Raw genomic sequence first — 20,124 nt, 5'->3', positions numbered from 1 at the left:
GCCTGGGCAGGGGTTCCAAATCCCACCTTAACTTCCCCTTGCTCTGTCTGTACCACATCTGATCTTGTCAGGAAAGGTAAGTCCCTTTGGTCTGGTGATGAATTTAGAAGAATTGAGCGAAGGGAACAGCTTCTACCTTAACTGTAAGATCAGCCCTATATGCTATTGGTTTGCTGAGTATATAAGCTATCCCATGCAGACTAAGGGTAAAATTGCCTATGTGAGGAGAATATAAGTGAGAGCCTTCCGAAAGCCTTCCAGCAGGCTGGCAAATTGCCTTAACCGCGGTATAATGCAGCCAGAATAAAAGTGTTCTGCAGTATGTTAATGCGCATCTTTAATGAAAGGTATCGTAGTCGTGCCCTGAAACTAATTCTTAACAGAGGCTTTTCTCTCCTCCCAAGGGAAGTTAAAGCTTGTAACAGCCATTTGTGGCAGATGTTTGTCTAACCTGTCCTTACGCTGACAGAGTACCCACGGTCTCCACGGGAGCCTATTCCAGTGCTTAGCTATCCTTCCCATTAAAAAGGGGGGTTTGCCTGATGTCTGACTTAAATCTTCTTGCTTCAGCTTATACCAGCAGAGTATATTTCCTTATTCTTCTACATGTGTTATCAAGTCATAGGATATTTATAACACAGAGGAGTTGGTAGTCTCACTCAGTGGATATCTCACATGCCACTTTGGCAAACGCAACTGCCTGTCCAAATGACTAGCACCCAGTCTCACCGATTACAAAATCCTTACCCACTTGGGTACAAGCTACTCCCATCAACTTCCAGAACTATTTCACCCAGAGCAGAAGCCAATCTCTGAGTTTCTCCTACTATGCCAAGGCAGGACTTTGAAGTACAAGAGCATCTGCAGAAACCTCTACTACTTTCAACAGATGGAAAACCAAAAGCTTCTAGAAGTTTGGCTTTCAGCAGAATATCATTCTGGATAAAACCAGACATGTTCAGATACATTTCTTAGGCAAAATGCTGAGAGGCATTGCATTCATATTTGGGGTGAAGTTTCAAAGGGAATCCTGAACCTTCAGGTGTTTGCTTTTCAACAGGCTGCAGGAAAACAATGTCTGAGCAAAGTCTTTCATTTTTTGTATTCCGTTTTCACTGTGCCTTGCACCTTTCTCTTTTCATTTAAAATCTTCCCTGAATACCTGCCACTCCTGGTCAAGGAGAAATACAAATGGAACAAAAAGGGTTTGGTTTCATTTAAAGAATAAAAGTAAGACAATTTCAAAAGCTTTAAAAACTTGAACTGCTTTCTGCTTTTCCCCAAAAGTTCAGTGTTTCCTGTCTTATTACATGGGGAAGCACTAAGGCAAGAGCACAGGGCACGGATCAGAAGGCAGCAATTCCCTATTCCACCAAGAACCACTGGAATATGATCTGCCCTGTTGTGCATCCACTCTGCATTGTGTAAAACTGAGTTAATGGTATGTTTTCATCCTTGGGGTACACTGGGTAGATAAACACAGGAAAGATCCTGAGGCTCACTAATAGCATGGATATGAGGAGACATACACATGTTGTCTAGAGAGATGAGGGAACACATACAGCATGCGCCTTTGGGTGGTGCAAATGTGAAAACTTGCCTTCATCTTTGCTGCCAGATGAACTGGGGAAAGCTTATGTAACTTTTACACTTGATTTTAATACATGACAAATTGAAAATCAAATATAGAAAAGGTAAAGGTAAGATGTTGCACAGCAGGTAGAAAATAGCAGTCATATTGGTAACACAGCTGATGGGAAAGTATACCTCAGCCCTCAGGGAAGCGGGGAGAGTTCAGGGAGAAATAAGAGTCTTGTCAGTACAATTCGTACAGCCCCTGAATGAGGACATGGGAAAAGCAGAACAACTGGGCAGGACCTGAAAAGGACAACTGCAGGAATAATAGAACCACCATAGAAATAGCAATTATAAGTGGGACACCGCCAACAGAACTATGCACTGCTCAGGGTACATAAAATTAACAGTGAGCCTGGGAGATGCTGCTGTAACCTTAATGCTGCACTAGATAGTGAGGCAATAAATCATGCATAAATAACATAGAATCATTTGGGATTGAGATAGGTTTTGAAAGGCTTGTGCAAGATATTCCACCAGGACTGAACTAAAGAGATCTGCTGTAGCTCCACAGCAGATCGTGGCTTTCAGTCTGGGAAGAGATGTCATTACTGTTATTAAAGAGAAATTATATCAGAAACAAAGTCATTATGAGAGATTTCAGCTTTGTAGAGATAAGGTAGAGAACAAATGCAAATTTTAACAGCAGCACCTAATGCTTTTCTCCTCTGAATCGATAGTTGACACATTTCTTCGCCCCAAAATGACTCAACAGGCAATAGGTTGTGCTGTTCTACACTCAGCTGGGGCAAAGCAGCGAGGAACCTTGCGGGAAAGCTGGTATCAGAAATAACCTTGGATTGAGCGATTAGGGAAACAGTGAGCCTGCCTTAAAAGAGGAGATTAAAAAGCTTGTTTAACCTAGATAAATGAAAGCCAGGAGGGGATATGACTGTTCTGTATAAATAAAGGGGGGCCAGATACACAAGGGAGGAAGAAAAGAGTTTGGGTTTTGTTGGGGTTTTTTTAAGCAGAAAAACAATGTTGGTACAAGAACAACTGGCTGTGAGGAAACTTGCCTTGAAAATAAGATTTTAACCATCAGAGGTAGGAAGTTCTGGGACAGCTGCCTGAAAAGAGCTATGAAAACCACTAAAATGGAGTCAAGAAGTGGTGCAACTGATTTATACAGGGTTTATACGATGTTGCTGCCTAGGGCAGCAGAGATGGGACCAGATGAGCCTTTCCAGTCCAATGGCCTTAAGCAAAGACAAGAAGCAAAAGGAGGAATTCCTCTGTAGAATACCTTTCCTCCTTGACTTTTCAGCCCTTACCCATCAAAACTTAGTCTTAATCATTTTATATCTGTCTCCCAACTAACTCAGAGACTTCTATTATTGATATCTCTACCTCCTATGGTCATACTTCCCTCATTGAGCAGCGAAACCTTCTCCGGTGAGATTCACCCAAGCTATTTGAGTCATGACTTTCACTCTTAGAGTGCTGACATCATAGCCATTACCAAAGATATAATTCCCATGATGCTACAGGTCTGTATCCTCACATAGGCTGGTGGAGAAGAGATGCCACAGAGCAAAAATCTCCTGTTTACATACACTTAAGGTGATTAATTAGCCACATCTTCCAAAGTAGACAAGAAATGGTTGTGAATGCTCCACATGCAAAATTAATTAACACAGAAACAACACTCCTTCTGAACCTCAAGTTCACCTTCCACAACCACCTGGGGAAGGCTGGTTTCTTCACTGCACCTGCAGAAGCAGGAATTGCTTCTAATAGCCCTTTCAATTAAACATGTAGGCTGCAAGAGGATGGTGGAGTTTTTTTTCCTTCTGTGTTTATCCAGCACCTAGCATATCCCTGAGAGAGGCTTGGCTTAGAATACAGACAGGGTGAAGCACTTGCTCTTGCTTTACAATTCAGTCTGGGAATAAAAGCTCTTTACAGAAGCACAGTCCCCCAGCTCACTGAGGTCTGGCATTTACACAGCCCTTGCCATTTTTTGCTGTAACATTTCTTTCCTGATGCATTTATGTGCTTTTTGCAGTTGCTGAGGTCCAGTCCCCTGCCATGATTAGCCTGAGAAGGTTAATGAGACACACTTTGAGCACTTCTGACTTCTACAAAGTCAGTGAACTATGGAGTTCCACTGGTATCACAGTAAGGTCTGAGCTATGAGAAAGCAAACACATTTACTCTGGTAAACCATTCCTCCAAAACAGAAAGTACCAAGAGAGCATCACAGGCATAAAACCAGCGAGGATCACCTGAGAGCTCCCTCTGAGAAATGATGTTGTTCTTGGTGGTAGCATGAACTTGGTAACCCAGGAAGTGGTTCAGCCAGGCAAGACAAGCTCCTGCAGAAGCAGTAAGGTTTCCTGGGGGACACATTTGTTCAAGATCCTCATTGCTAACCATGGTTTATGGAAATGTATACTGCAATCAGCACAGGCATAATTAAGAGACATAAAGGGAGAGGTTAGAGGAAGCTGTTTGCAGTAGTGTGGGCTATGATCTGAGTAGGCTGAAGGATGTAACTCATCAAAGTCATAGCTTCTAGGAGGGGCAAATCACGTGCTGAGATTTTGAAGGAAGAATTAGGGGGGTGGGAAATATATTTTAATGAAGACTGCAGACTGACAGTACCATCCAACATAACCCACCTCAGCTAACAGGCAGTGACAGCACCTGCTCAAGCTCTAACTTCAATAATGTTGTATCCTTAAAGTCATCATGCCCTTCTGAAATGACTCTGTGTGAGGAGAGGGGCTCTTGCTACAATATCCTAAACTCCAGCAACATCATTCTATTCTGATTCAGGTCTGGGAAATGGAATGTAAAGCCAGGGACCTTACAATGCCCTCATCTAAGGTGAAAAAAGGTTTCACCTTGAGCATCTCTACTGCTCTCTTCTGCAGAAACCTCAGGCAGGGAAAAAATGTAGCAGGGATACTGATAAGATTGCAAGTTTTGTGTCACAGGGGGTTCAGGAGTCACAAAGGTTTATAGGGAAATATATTTTACTGTGCATGTATAGGTATCTAAATGCCTTATGAAAGCATTTTGCCATCCCTAGGAGTGCAGCCGCATTGTGCAGGTGTATGTCTGCATCCAGTACGTGTCCACGCATGTAATGCCCTATCTAATGATTTTTTCCCCTTGGCTTTCCCTGTTGAGTGCTGGGCTTGGGTTTGCATTTTGCTGAGCTTTCACTTCTTTCAGCCAGACTTTTTTTTTTCTTCCCCTCCAACACGTTACACAGAGGGAGGGCTGGGCTTGCCAATTCACACTGCAGTCTGGGAGACAGCTTAGAGCTTTGGCTCGTAAGTGGGTTCTGTACAGCGGTGTACAGAACCCCGGTCTGTGCTTCCCTGTGCAGGGACACCTACTCTTTACACAGAGCAAACATCTCTCCCAGCATCTCTTGGGACCTAAGGAATGTATAAAGATGTAAAGCCAGAAGAAGGCAGAAAACATTTCCTTGTGCTGAGAAAAGCTGCATGTTGAAGCAGGCTTCAGCAGGGTTAGGAGAGGAGGCAACATGCAGAGAGGGAGTGGGCTGCCTAAACCTCGCTCTTCCCTGAGCTGTGTGAGCAAGACTTAAAGCTCTGCTTATGAAATTCATCTCTTAAAGTATCAGCAAGATCCTTTAACTTTCACCACAGGGTGTCACAGTAGGTGAAACAGAGCCCCTTCCTAAATACACCAGCCAGGCTCCCTGCTCTCAGCACGGGAGCCCTGCATTGTCCCCATGCAGACATGTGAGGCACAGGCAGGGCTGCACGCACGGCCCGCAGCAGAGAGCTGCAAGGCGCTCAGCAGCATTCTGGCTGGTGAGAAGGGGAGGAGCACGCCTCCTCCGGAGGAATTACTGCCCGTTTGGAGCAAGATCTCAGCGAAGGCAGTTACAGAGCTGCATGCTCCTCTTTCTTTTCTTTCCCACCACTGACGGCTCCAGGCAGGTGATTGCAAATGCTGTCCTTGCCCACTGCATACCCTTCGTTCAGATCCTGGCCCTGGATTCACACAACCAGCCCCAGCACCTCTACACCTTTCAGAGTGCAAGTCTGCATGCCACACTCCTCACAACTGGCACATGGCAGGGAGCCTCATATGCTGCACCAGAGCTTCCCAAAGGGTAGCCAAGCAAGCCACTGCTCCAAGCTGTCACAGGATCTCCAAACTGAGTAGGAGCACCAGCTCTGCTCTTCACCCAGGTTCTCTGCCAGGTTTCTTCACTCAGCTTTACAAAGAGGCCAGATAGGAAACAAAGCTGTGGGACTGGGATAACCAGGGATACTCTTGCTCCTTCCCCTTTACCCTGTGTATGATTAAGAAAGTTGCTACCTGGCATCCTTGCATCTTCTCTGGCCCACATTCTCCCTTGCTTGTCTCTGTAGAGAAGGCATGCAGATAACCACATGCCCAGACTCAGTTTCTCCCTCCTTCTCCTTCTCTCTTTTATTCACTCCTTATGTTCCCAAATCAACACAGGGGACAGGATGGGGATGGGGGTAAGCAGAGGCAGCAGATGGCCCCCATGTCACTTATGTGAGCAGAAGGTGCTGCACATCTCCGCCAGCAGCAAGCATCTAGCTAGAGTACCTCTGTCCCTGATGCTGCAGACCAACCCCTCACACAGGAGAGACTGCCAGGTGTGGGCTGTACTTCCCAGTGGAGCCTCCTGTCTTAGGACATCATGCTTCAGCCTCTGGTGGCTGAGGACTCCAGAAAGAGTCCATGAGCTACAGGACCCCCACCTGGCCCACTGCTCCAGCCAAGTGCTGGGCTTTGCTTGGAACCTGCAGTGCTCTGTCATGTTTGGAGAGAGCATAAGACAAGGCTTGCCAGCTTGACCTACACCCTATGGAGAAGACCTGACCCTTGGACAGAGCCCACCAGAGGGAGTGCTGGTTCACTGCACACATGTGCATTACTGCCATGCTGGTTGGAGCCAACAAGCGTTCTCTGAACAGCAGGGAGCAGCTCTGTCCAAGATTTTGCTTCTTTCCCATCCCGTACACAGGTGTGAACAGACACACACACATACAGATACCCCCAGTGGCAGTTATCCTAAACTGATCTAGGCTAGGAGTCCAGGCAGAATTGCCAAGGGCCCAGCTGAGGCCATCTGGGCTGCAAGTCATCTCTGTGCAAAAGGAGTACAATCAGAACTGAGTATGGATAGCAAGAGAGGTAACCTTGAAAGCAGCTATTTGGGAAAGAGAGAGGATGTGTTGTGTTGCCAACCCCAGCTGGCAACAAAGGGTTAAGCCAAGGACTGCTTTCTCAGGAGCATGGCTTTAGAGAGATTAAATCCTCCCCTCCTCTCAGTCCTGATGGACCTCAGGCACACCTATTTTTCAAAGATTTTTCTGTCATTTTGTGCCTCAACATGTCAACACAAAGCAGATCTTGTGCCATTCCCTTTCTGCAGCCTAAAAGTAAGAGGCCAAGCATGAGAGAGGCAGTCTTGGAGACACAAGATGAAGCTAAGGCTCTCAGCAGGCTGCAAAAGGTCTTTTGTAGCATATGCAAGTCTACACATGGAATGACTTCTTGCAGTCTGGAATTAGTTGAATGGTTTCATATGTACATTGAAAGGTGTGTGTGCTGTGCAGCTACCTCTGTTATAAGAGGAGTAAGTACTAAGCCTGCAATTAGGTTCTCTGACACTTTCCACTACAAGAGTCTTTAGACCTGCTCCCCGAGACAAACCAACATCTACAGGTTGTGCAACAGGCATTTAAAAATCAGCAGGATAAAAGCTCTCAGGCTAAGGACACGGTTTTAACTTCAGCCCATCAAATTTCATTCACTCTTAACTGCATTATAATCTGTTAAATAATCATAATTCCTTTTCTGTCACTTTCTTGCAGAAATCCTGGCAGACAGCCCAAACAGCATCTGAGCATGAATGTTTTAAGGTCTAAGACCATCAACCCAGTAAATCAGTGGGGACATCCCCACCAGTACTACAGTCAGTACAAGGAACACCTCAGCTTTGGCAGAGCAAGAAGGCAGCAAAAGCTCAATCAGGCTGCCCACAGAATGTGGACAAACCATCCAGGTTCTCCTCTGTCTTTTAAACACACCCCACTGTGAAAAGATTGCTTTCACTCCAACATTTAGGACATAGAAGAAAGCCAAACCACTCTGAGCTGTCATGACTGGCTGTGGAACAAGTACAGGTTAGTCACTAGGCTGAGCAGTCAGACCCAGTGCTGAAGGCTCAGCATGCACGAGAATGAACAATGGATTTGTACAGAAAAGATTTGGGGCTTTCCACTTAAAAGACGACAAAGGCACAAACAAAACAACGACCCATAAAGGAAACTACACTAAAGGAACTTTATTTAGGTTGAAATATTAGGAAATGGCAGATTTATGGTTTCCTTTTCAGCCTTTGTTGCATCCCACTTGTGTATGGACCTTTTGATTCAAATTCTGATTAATGAGTGCATGCAAATCTCTCCAAGGGGTCCCTGCCTCAATCCTTGAACTACAAAGAAACTTGAAGGATCAGAATTAAGGTGGCCCAGGAAACAAGACTAGCTTGATTTCCTAGCTTGATTCCGCATGCCAAAACTGAAATCACTGTTCTTTTTATATTCTGCATGCAATTGCTTATACAGCTTGAATGTGCATGAGCCCTCACAAAACCAATCAATGGGCCAAGAAAGTAGCAGTGAAGATGGAGAAAGAGGTATCTGTGAATCACCACCAACTGGCAGAGGAGAGAGGATTAAAAAAAATGGCAATAGGCAGCAGACCAATCAACCAATGCAGAGATTATAGAATCCCACTTTATGACAAAAAAAAACGTGTGCTGACCTTGCCAAGGGGTTGAATGAGGCAAAGAAAGCAGAAGCCAATTTGGAAGGGAACATTGGAGAGAGGTGGAAGAGGGTGAAGCTGGCAGGTCCTTTATGGTCACAGTGCCCAGAAGGTGAAGGCAAAGGAAGGCACTAATCAGACAGATTATGCTGCAGACAGGTTTCTCACATTGCAGCAATATGCTTGTAGCACACTAAGGGAGAGAGAGGGCTGGTCTGTACAAGAGGTAAGGAGAGGGCCAAGCTGGCCTGGTCCATCTTATCTTAAAGCAGAACCACAAGGGTAAAGGTAGATAGCATGAATTCACCAATCCAGTTACAGTCCAGAGGCTGTCCGGCCATGTTAGCCTGGAAGGGCTAAACTGAGAGCCTAGGCAACTTGCCAGGCTTGCACAGCTGCCTTGCACCATGCTGTGCTGCTGCATCCCTGTGAGTCTGCTCTGCACAGCATGGCTTTGCCATCACAAGTCTGTGCCAGCACAGGCAATGCACAGCCAGGTTTCACAAGGCAAATTTGCCCTAAGCACTGCAGCAGCTGTTTAGAGCACAGATGCTTTCTCCCTGAATGCCCAGGAGTGAAGGGACCCTAGTGCTGGCTGTAATCTTGTCCTGTGCTTACTCTGTGACCTTAAGCAAATCACTGAAGCTTTCTGAAGCTCAGTTGCTCTCTAGAAAAGGCTCTTCATAATCCATCCTATGTTGCAAGGGGGATAAGCAGGGACCTAACAGGTAGGAAGGATGACAAAAGTTGGTACAGTAAGGAGGTGCCTCAGTTCACAGAATCCCAGAATGGCAGGGGATGGAAGGGACCTCTGGAGATCATTGAGTCCAAGGCCCCTTCCAAGGCATGTTCACCTGAAGGTCACACAGGAACACTTCCAGGCAGGTTTTGAATGTCTCCAAGGATGGAGACTCCACCGCCTCCCTGGGCAGCCTGTTCCAGTGCTCTGTCACTCTTAAATTAAAGAAGTTTCTCCTCATGTTTGGATGAAACTTCTTATGTTCAAGTTTGTGCCCATTGCCCTTATCCTGTCGCTGCATGCCACTGAAAAAAGATTTGCCCCATTCTCCTGACATCCACCCTTTAAGTACTCATAAATATTTATGAGATCCCCCTTCAGTCTTCTCTTTTCCAGATTAAAAAGATGAAGTTCTCTCAGTCTTTCCTTGTAAGAGAGGTGTTCTGGTCCCTTTATCATCTTTTGTATCTGTTTTCTGTACCCTCTCCAGGAAGTCCCTGTCCTTCTTCAACCAGGGGGCCCAGCACTGGACACAATACTCCAGATGTGGCCTCACCAGGGCACAATAGAGGGGGAGGAGAACCTCTCTCAGCTTGCTTGCCGCACTGTTTTTGATTCACCGCAGGATGACATTCATCCAGTTCATTCATCCCAGACAAAGATTGTGCAGCTCAGGGCTGCACCTACAACTCCCTCATGCCCCACATCAGAGGAAGGAGGTTTGCTGCAGAAGGGTGGTGGTGCCTGCAGAGCACCTATGTGTGCTGGCAGGCAGCAGTGGAAGCTGTGCTGATTGATGACAGAGCAGCAGCACGGCCGCTCAGGCATGTGGACCGACAGCTGCAAAAGGAACAGAGGGATTTTACATGGTACTTGCTAAGGACTAGTTAGGAATCAGGAGATTAACTAAAGCTCAAGAGCACATTCTTGGATACTCTCCAGCTGCTCTGGAAGCTGAAGTGGCACAAGTGACCAGGCAGCTGTCTTTCCTGGCTCTCTGAAGACACCTATCCTGGAAGAGTGAACATGATGCTGCTTGAGCTGGCACACTGGTACACAGCCCTGCTCTGTCCAGCCTCCAGGAAGCAGATTCATCTTACTTCCCATGCTCAACATGAAGCTCAAGGCCTCAGCTCTCCTTTGTGACACTGAAGCAGCTTCTCTGCCACCACAGGACCCCATGCAGTAGGTCTTGGTGGAGCACTCCTCCAAGGTGCTGTCTTGCACAAGAAAATGGAGGAAGCTTCCAAGAACTGGGCAGGAGAGACAACCTTGGAGAAGGACCTGCTGGTCAGCACGCCTCAATGACAAGACAGACACTGTGATGGGGTGACCTGCCAGGGGCAGACCAGCTCTCATGGGCAGCCTGAGGCACATACAAAAGTAAATTTGCCTTACTGCCAACTTTAGCCCTGCCTAGTTTTCTGCTGTGCCAAGAATATCCAGTAAGCCAGGCCTTACCCTTCTTGTGACAGAAAAGATCGTGCTTATGACTAAACATTTATCCTTTCCAGTCTGCTGATTATTTCACCAGGCAACCTTAACGTTCCATTACTATCAGTCTTTGTGGAGCTAAATATATACACTAAGCACATACACAAATACATATAAATACATCTCTATCTAGCAGAGAATCCAATTAAGTGAATATGTTACGCCTTAGCAATTAATGAATTCAACAAGCTGAGCTGCTTCTTGCATATGATTAAAGTTCAAGCAATATCGATCATGACAGCCAGAAGACTCCAGAGTTTCCTACATGCCATCTACAGGGAGATGGGGCAAATTCAAGTGGGTTTGCAAAACTCTGGAAATTCATCTTTTCCCATGACATACAGCCTGTCCTTAAATTCATGGCAGCATCTTCTGGAGTGCAGCACCTCACACTATTCCTGCCTTCCTATTTATCTTTCCGCAGCGTTTTCTGGGTGGTAGGTCTGCAAAAATGGTGGTGTCCTATGGGTCAAAAGAAAGCAAGTTCCATGAAGGAACAGAGCTGGGTCTCTAATTACTTAACTGGTGCAAATATTTCCTTTCTCTTCCTGTTCTGTTGTCAGCTGGTTGTTTGTGCTGATCTGCCTGCAAGTGTGTGTTTGTGTGCACACATGTGTGCGTTCTTCTGCATCACAATCTTTTTTCTTCCCCAGGACTAGGCTTTTTTGTGCAGTTCCTGCCTCTCAGTAACTGACAATATTGAGCCCTCTAGGGATTGCTCATTCCCTCCTCCCCTTACAATACCCCTCCCTCTGCATTCATAAGACATTCCCATGGGGCAAGTTCTACATAAATAAATATTTAAGTAGCCACTAAAGCACGGAAGATGCAGAAAAGCACACAAGGGACTTGGCTCCAATATTCAGGGCACAGAGGGGAAAGAACAGAGGTATGGCTTAGAGGGTTGGGAGAAGGCAAATGATGATGAGAGTTTGAACTGGAAGCACAATCATCCCTTCATCTTCCCTGACTCAGCCATCATACCATATTGGTTTTCACCCTGAGACCTGAGCTGATGTAATACAGGTTTGTGTTGCTACAGCTGCACAAATCCCAAAACCAAGAATGTGCCTTGTTGGGAGGCTAGTAGAGGAAAAAGCCTTTAACTGAGACACCAAGGACACAACTAACTAACTGCACTTCTAACGCTGAGTATCTTTTATTTTAGCTGTTCCACTGTTCTCCTAGCTTGATGTCACACTCCAGAAAGAGGCCTCAAATGCCTAGAAGCAGGTTGGAGGCTCCCTTCTTGGGACCAACTGGGTCTGCCACACAGAGATCAGGCCTGAGCCCCAGTCTTGGTTGCTCCTTTGCTCTTTGTACTGGGTACCAGGAGGGATGACAGCATTCCACTTTCCAAAACCCTGAAGGCACTCCTCACCCTCATCCATGCTACATGGCTCAGCAGAGGCTGTTGTCATATCAACAGCTCCTTCCAAGCTTACCAGCTTGTGGGTCCTGTACCCACGCAGAATTATTTGTGTCTATGCCCACAGCGCTACAGATTTCAAAAGTCTCTATGAGATACCAGGGAACAGAGTTTGGATAATTTCTAGGCTACCTGAGAAACACTGGCTTGAAAGTAGGTATTATAGAGATTAGGGTCACTTATGCCACTCATTTAAGATGGTTGTTGGAGGAGTAACAGCCATATAAAATATGCCATACCTCAGGAAAACACACTCTATTTGTATTCTTCCCAACATATCCAGAAGAGGTAAAAAGCCCTCAGAAACTCCAGTCAAGAGCCAGCTTCTTGCAAAGCTGTGAGAGCACACTCTGGCATACATCTAGAACCTACAGGAGGCACTAGCAGACTTGAAGGACCATTTACACGGTCAGAGTAGGACATTGCTGTGCACTGGAATGCAAATGTCAGAAGGTGATTCTTCAGAAAGATTTGGAGATCTTTCCTTCAGGAATATGTCCCAGAGAGCTCAAAAGGTCAAGGAAGGTTCACTAGATTTATTTTGTCCTCTAGGTACAAAGATGCTGGCTGCTATTTGAGTTGTGGCAGGAGGAAAGCTGTCAATGAGAGTTTTGGGTCCAAAGTGAATGCAACCAGCCAAAGTCAATTCTTCCCTCTGTTTCAGCAATTTCTGCAGGGTGTCTTCTGCCTCAGCAGGGTGTTTTTAGCATCATTTTACACAGCTCCACATCAGCATCCTTTGGGGAAGGGAGATGCTTTGGGGGAAAAGCTGCTTATTGATGAAAAAATCTCTTATCTGCTCTGTATACAAACACCAAAACCCCCAAACTTTGTACATATGGGAACAAGTGTGCTAAGCAAGTTAGAATAGAATAGAATAGAATAGAATAGAATAGAATAGAATAGAATAGAATAGAATAGAATAGAATAGAATAGAATAGAATAGAATAGAATAGAATAGAATAGAATAGACCTTTGAGATCATCGAGTCCAACCTATCATCCAACAGTATCTAATTAACTAAACCATGGTACCAAGCACCCCATCCAGTCTCTTTCTAAACACCTCCAGTGATGGTGACTCCACCACCTCCCTGGGCAGCACATTCCAATGGCAAAACACTCTTTCTATGAAGAACAACTTCGTAACATCCAGCTTAAACCTCCCCTGGTGCAGTTTGATACTGTGTCCTCTTGTTCTGGTGCTGGTTGCCTGGGAGAAGAGACCAACCCCGGCCTGGCTACAACCTCCCTTCAGGTAGATGTAGAGAGCAATAAGGTCTGCCCTGAGCCTCCTCTTCTCCAGGCTAAGCAAGCCCAGCTCCCTCAGCCTAAGATGAGAGAAGGGATGGTTTCTTACCTGAACTCCATGCAACAAACATAAAGAAATGTAACTCCTCCCCTAGACAGCCCTCTTTCACTACAGGGAGAAGTGCCCTGTCCCTCAGAAATCTGAACTGTGAGAAGAGCCAGCAGCATCCACTGGAGCAGTAGATCAAGGTGCTCTGTCAGCGTGCCGTGTAGCACTGAACATGAGATAACAGCCCATGCCTTCCACCCATTCCCACTTCTCTGCAAGCAGAGTGGAAAATTAAAACACCTTTCCCACAAATAGTCATCTAGATGTCAAAGCACAGCTGCATTTGTGCAGGTGGGATTTTTCACCCCACACGGGCTGATGGTTCCCCACAGTGGCTGCTGTATTGTCAGGCTCCTTGCAGTTTCCCTTCTCTGTGCCATCAAGCCCTTTCCACCCATCACCCTTCACCTTGTCTGTAATTACCACTGCCTGTCAGAAGTGCAGCAAATATGTGTACATTTCCAGATCTCTCATTTCTCACTTTGCAGAACTCTCCTAAAAAATGCAGACTTTCCAACCAGAGCAGACACCAATAGAGTGAACAAGCAGGAATCCTTGACTGGCTCACCTCCTCCATTCACTATGCATTAAATTATCTGCAGCTCAGAACTTTTTTTTCCTGCTTCCTGAAGGAGGTTATTGCATTTCTGCAGCCATGACATTGTAAAGCTGTTGTCATAGCTGCTCATGATTTTATAGGTTAAGAAAAGGTCAGGTCTCATGACAGCTGGACAAGACATCTCCAAAAACCAGAAGTCTGATGACGTACAAGTAGTGCAGCAGGACTGAGAGTTCTGTGCTCCAACTCTTGGGTGCAGGAAAACAAATCCTGCTGCTGGACAGGCTGGCTTTTTGTGGGGGCAACACAGCTAGGTTCCTGGCTCCACTTTGTCATCAAAAATTCAGATCTTAGTTCTGGGATTAGGACCCAGATCTGCTGGCCTACACACACTATCATGGTCCAGCTCTCTTTAGCACCTGTTCACTTTGGCCATGACAAATGTCTCTCAGGCCCACACATGCTGCTCATCCATTCAAAAGTCTGTTTCAAAGACCATTTGACTGGTAACACCTTTCCCCTTTATTTTCAGTCTTCCATTGTCTCCCTTCTCCATTGCATCAAGTGCCTCTTTCCCATGACAATTTATGCCTCTAATCCCTCAGTCGGCAACAAGACGTGAGTGCTGACCTGCTCCACTTTCTTCTGTAGCTTTTCAGAGACTCATGCAGCTTTCTTCACTTTTGGCCTTCTTCTTAAGAGAGGTCCCATGAATAGCAGTGAAATTATGTCATTGCTTTTCTTCATACCCTACCCAAGCCCTTTCTTTTACCACGAGAGCTGCAGGTCATTTGGAACAGTCAGGCTGCTGCAGAGCTAAGCTTACAGCCACCAAAACTTAAAAATCCTCACCTATTTTCCCCTTGTATTCTCCTAGCACATTGATCCAAAAATGTTCACTGACATCAATGGCTAGAATATGCCCTCTCCTTACAGACTTTCCCTAGGGTATGCATAGCAAGAAAATCCTGGGTATTTGCTGCTGTTCTTAACTTGCTTCTGTTCCCTGTGCATTGACTCTCCCACCTGCCTAGTGGCCATGTTTTCACAGCTGAGAGTTGCACAGTGAGTGTTTAGTGAGTACAGTCATCATCTTGGGCTCTCTGAGCAGCTCCCAGCACAATGAGGCACTGGCTAATGGCAGGCTTTCTCAGAGGCCACAGTAATACAAATAATCAAAATAACCGTAAGCTTGTTCTGCACAGGTCATGGATCAAACTAACCAGGGCTGCTGCTTTGCAAGAAAGAGAATGAAAACCATATTGCAACCCCAGTGCTAGTCATCACAGTCTTTGTCTCTCTAATTACCCCTCCATTTTCACCTGCTTCCTAAACTGCTGGTTAGAATGGCTTTGAAAAGAGGAACTGCCGCGTCTCATCCTGAGGATCACTGCATCTCTACAGAGGGGGCAAAGTGATGTCTGCCAACAGAGCTCATTCACTGAGAGCTCAAGGACCCCTTGGGCTAAGGGGAGGGGTGGGGAAAAGATGTCTGTAATGTCACAGATTTGTCTCTGCCTGACCACTGCAAGACCACGGAGATGTGGAAAGTCTGTCTGGAATTTATGTCATTTAATTGCAAATGGAAACTGAAGAAATGGACTTTTATTTTCTTCCATTCATACCTCAAAAGCCTTTCTCCCCATGCCTCCTTCCTCCTGTCCCAACACAAAACACACCCTAACTGCTCACTCCATGTATTTGACAGACTCTGATTAAACTCCCAGCTAATAACCTTGCAAGGTAGAGCCAAACTTCCAGCAGTACAGGGTGTTCTCATCATTGGCTCCCAAAAATAGTTCCTTGCCAATAAGAGTCAATCGGTTCAGGCTTTGCCAACCTGCACTTCTACTGTTGTCCCCACACACCAGGGGCTGCTGACATAGCCTATCCCCTGTAAAAGGGTTGTGAGACTCTAAAACCAGCAAAGAGTTGCGTATCATTGCTGAAAATACCTCATGCCTTGAAATATTAATCTAAACCAGGCTTCCACAGGTCCTCCCTCTTTCCACTTCCTGGTATAAGGGAGATAGGTGAGTCCTGGACTGCAATAGCTGTGAGACAGCATTTGTGCACTTTGAGCTACATCTTCTCCAACTTCCTAAGACCTAGTAGCAATGATCATCCCAGGACAGCTATTTTAGCTTTGTCTCGACACCACTTGCTGCAAGGACTCAGCACAACTGGCTGTAAAGAACAAGCAGGAGGTGGGGAGCATGCAGTTTAAGGGAGTGTGTGATTGCAGACAAGCAGATCCAAAAGGATTTGGAAGAAAGACAACAGGGGGGAGTAAAGAAGGTCCCAGGACAGAAGGAAGAAGCAAAGGGGACTCCTTTAATATGCAAGGATGGAGTGCAGCGCTGTCAACAAGCCAAACCAAGCACAAGAATGGGTCATTTTTGGGACAGAAAGCACTCAATTATGCCTTGGTATTGTTCCTTTTGATACCTACATTGCAAAAATTTACCCCTGATGTCAACAATGAATCTGTTCTGAAGTCAATGGAATTGAAGACACTTTTGCCAGAGATGAATCTGGCTCCCAAAGGGCTTTTCTATGCAATGACTTAGATAATGACCCTGCAAAGCTTATGTTGAAGCCATAGCATGATAGAGGGAGAAAAGAGGCCAAAAATGGCTGCAACAAAATAGGCATCCACCACATGCGAGTTCAGAGCTCAGGACGGTATATAAAAAGGGCGAAAAATACTGGAAGCTAATGAGCACCCCTGGAGGAAATCTCACTGCCATCTAACAGTATGAAACAGTACAGATGTGTTAATACAGGCACTTTTGTGCCAACTGCATCCCAGAATATTTTGCAAAGTTAAATACAAGACAGCAAATGGCATGCAGCATAAAGAATAGCTGGTGCACTGAGCAATCAAGAGGCAGTGCAAATGGCCATATAATTTCGCCTTTTAAAAGCAACTGCATAAAAGCTCATTCATCCATAAAAATGCTGCGTTTCTCTTTTCTCTCTTCCTAAGAGCTTTCTTGCCTGCCCCCTTTATCAGCAACTACAGACTTCAGATCTTCTCCAAAGAGTAAGAACAAACACCTGCCCATCCATGCCCAAATATTGCCTCCGCATTTAAAGGCTGTTTTAGACAACTCCTGCGTATTGCCAGACAGGGATAGTGAAAGAGTTCAGAGGGTCCCAGACTGGTATTTGGAAGGCACTGCACATGACAATGGGCTATGAGTATACTCAACGAGCAAACAGAAAAGGTGGATGCCAATGCATTATGTTTTCAATACATCTGGAATTTGGAAATCAAGAATGAATGGGGGATATGGTTTCAGGTATGGAAGGATACGTTCACTTCTTAGTTCTTTTAAAAACATGGCACTTTGGTGTCCACTGGAATCTAGACACCATTTTGAAGACCATGAGATTCAGCTTTCAAACTCTCTTCAGCCGTGGTGTCTGCAAGAATTGCCAGCCCAGTTTATAACAGCTAGTCAGACAAGAAGATGCAAACACCATTTGTTATGTAATCCTATCAATATCTCACTTCCACACTACCCCCAAGATCTCCCATTCTCCCCATGCGCATTCGGCTTCTACTGTCCAACATCTCCTTTAGCAACCTGAGAGAATCACCTCTGGAAGGTATTTTCACAGTGCCTAATACAAGACACCACAATATCAGCATGAAAGATGAGAGAGATGAGATTTGGAAGTCCAGCAGAATTACAGTAGCCCAGATGGAAGAGGACAGAAGACATGTACAAGACAGAGCTATACATACAGAAGATGCAGATGAAAACTGAAATAAAAATAGAAAGCAAGGTCAATGATAAGGCCAAGTAAGGCAATAAAAAATAAAACCTGCCTTAAAGAAAGACACAGAAGAGACAATATGGATCCTTTATGTCTCTTCCAGGCTTACAGATGCTGTGCAGAAGACAGCCTGCCAGTCTTTCAACTTAGAATCACAGAATCATAGAATCAATAAGGTTGGGAAAGACCTCAGAAACCATCAAGTCCAACCTGTCACCCAACACCCAACTAAACCATGGCTTCAAGTGCCACATCCAATCCCTTTCTGAACACCTCTAGGGATGGTGACTCCACCACCTCCCTGGGCAGCACATTCCAATGGCCAACAACTCTTTCTGTGAAGAACTTTCTCCTCACCTTGAAGAACTCTTCACCTCGAACACCTCAGCCGGCATGCAGAACACATCACGAGTGGTTCCAACACCTCTTGGGCCCAAGCAGCCCCTCGCCCTAGTGATGCCCACTTGTTTCAAATGGAAGAGATTCCTCATGAGCCCTGCTCACTTGCCACTTTCCTGTCACTATCTTATGACAGCCTCCAGTGCCATTGAGTTGATCATGGTCCAAATGAACTGTTCAAACAGACAGGAACCACCTGAACTTCCACCCAAATAAACCCCACCACAGAAATGCTTCCTCCATCAGGGACCAGGTAAGAGTGCTGACAGTCACTGATGCTGTCACTTTGTGCTGTCAAAGGGATTGCTGCAGATGGGGAAGCTCTGAGATTCAGAGTTCATTGCCTGTTGTGCAGTCTCTCCCCCTTTCTCTCCAGTCCTCCCAATTTACAACTAAACAATCCCAATTCATTACATCATCACTTTTATGTCTTATTTTCTACACCCCTGATTATTCTCACTGTTTTCCCCAGACTCAAGTCAGTGATTCCAGAATTTTCTTGAAGTGCTCTCCATGGAACTGCATAGAGTTTTTCAGCCTTACCATCACCCAGTAGAGTAGAAAGATTACATCATGTGCCTTGCAGGCTAAACTCCTATTTATACATCCAAGTACAGCCTTTGCCTCTCTCTCAACAACACACAATCATGTTCAGCTTGTGATCCTCTTTTATCCTCCCCGCAATCCTTTTCTGCAGAACTGTGATCTAGTTGATCTTTCTCTGCACTGTATTTATGTAGTCCATTATTGCTGCCAAGGTACAAGAGTTTGTGCTTGTCTCTATTGAATTACATGCCACTTTTTCAGAGTGTATCTCAAATTTGCCAGGATCATTATGAATTCTAACCCTGTTCTCCAATAAATTCACTGTTGCCTCTCACCTTCCCTCCCCCCCAGCTTGCTGTCATCTTCAAAGCTGATATGCAAATTCTCCATCCATCACCAAGGCTGTTAAAGAAAACACTGAACTGAACTGAGCACAGGACAGACCCTCCCAGAACCCCAGTCCCTGGTCCTTTCCATTTAGACATTCTTATTCATTTTGCATGCATTAGTTAATAGCTCTCCTCGAGACCCCTGGTCCTCTAGATTGCTAACAAGTGTGATGAGAGAGATGGTAAAAACCTTACTGGAGTCAAAGCAGATGACACCTTCATTTTCACCTCTGTCCTCAATGCCTGTTATCCTGTCACAGAAAGATATTGTATTGGTCTGACATGACTTGTTCTCAACAAATCCTGGTGGACTTTTACACATCTCCTTGTTATTGTCCGGATGCTGAGCAAGGTTAAGCAACAGTGATTTCATAGATCTACAATTCCCAAGCTGATTTCCTCTCTGTCCCACTCCCCTGCTTAAACATAGGCATTCATGTTTCTCCAGTATGTGGCAGGTGCTACCTGGGACAGCTTTGCAGGTACAGATCCAATGCAGCACGCTCACAGAACACCATCTCTGTACATTTTCTTTGGGGAAAGGGGCAGGATGGCTGTGTAAAGTGCTGCTGCAACAGCAGTAAGGAGTTTGTTACCTTGTAGTGGGAAACACATGCCCTTGCCCTTGTTCAAGTCTCCCTTGTCATGCTGACAGCAGAAGAGAGACTGGTATTACAATGCACCAGAACTGCTGGCCTACAACCCTGGCCCGCAGCACAGCTGCCATTTCAGCTCTTGACAACAATAAGTGGTTCCACCAGTGCACCACAGAGCCCATACAGGGCACCTCAACTACTTTAGGTCCTACTTCCCCCTCTACACCTCACTTTATCAATATGCCTCTGTCCTGCTCAGCAGCATTCCCAGATACTCAGTCCTGCTTACCCCACCCCACCTGTGTACTTAGCAGGGATTGATGTTAAACTAATGGCATGCACCTTCCCTGACATGACAGTTCTCACCCACTCTTCCTCCTCCAGGGTTGCAACCC

General features: G+C 45.6%; 1 protein-coding gene across 5 annotated transcripts in view; it reads right to left on the bottom strand.

Annotated features, from left to right (window-relative positions):
* Positions 1-20,124, bottom strand: part of GRIN2B (glutamate ionotropic receptor NMDA type subunit 2B) — a 294,512-nt gene that overhangs the window by 40,424 nt on the left and 233,964 nt on the right. The window lies entirely within an intron of this gene.

The sequence above is a fragment of the Melanerpes formicivorus genome, unplaced genomic scaffold (assembly GCF_026170545.1).
Source record: "Melanerpes formicivorus ecotype bairdi unplaced genomic scaffold, bMelFor1.0.p_v2 SCAF_8, whole genome shotgun sequence".
Lineage (NCBI taxonomy): Eukaryota > Metazoa > Chordata > Aves > Piciformes > Picidae > Melanerpes > Melanerpes formicivorus.
This window is presented reverse-complemented; position numbering and strand designations above follow the sequence as displayed.